This window comes from Penaeus monodon, chromosome 22, assembly GCF_015228065.2.
Source record: "Penaeus monodon isolate SGIC_2016 chromosome 22, NSTDA_Pmon_1, whole genome shotgun sequence".
In the NCBI taxonomy this organism is placed as follows: domain Eukaryota; kingdom Metazoa; phylum Arthropoda; class Malacostraca; order Decapoda; family Penaeidae; genus Penaeus; species Penaeus monodon.
In genome coordinates this window covers 12,229,038-12,229,496 of record NC_051407.1, presented here as the reverse complement: position 1 = coordinate 12,229,496, position 459 = coordinate 12,229,038, and positions in this window count along the sequence as shown.

Here is a 459-nt window from a genome sequence, read left to right as displayed (position 1 = left end):
CTGTAAAGATTATAAGCTGGTTAAAAATATCAAAAGATCTTCCGAAACAAAATAATGGAAAGTTAATAAACGAATGCACCAAGAAAGAAAAATAAATCCATAAACAAATAAAGAAAAAATGAAGAGGAAAACACAAAAGAAAGACTGAGAAAACAAGAAAAATGTTTATGAAAAAAAAAGCAAGGAATAGTGCCTCCAGAAAAAGACATAAAAGTAGAACAGAGATAAACACCAAAACTCGTTCCAGAATACGGGTCTGATACATATTGTTTTTTTAGAAAATTTTATTAAATACCTTGACATGATCCTAAATCGGTTCGTGAACTAAAGTCATCATGAACTTGAATTTTTACCAGTCTATGGTTATGAACTAAAATCTAATCAGTTTATCCTTTGGTTAAAGTTTTATTACAGTCAGTTTGTAAATTCAGGGGTAATCCTACTTACAATCTATGGAAC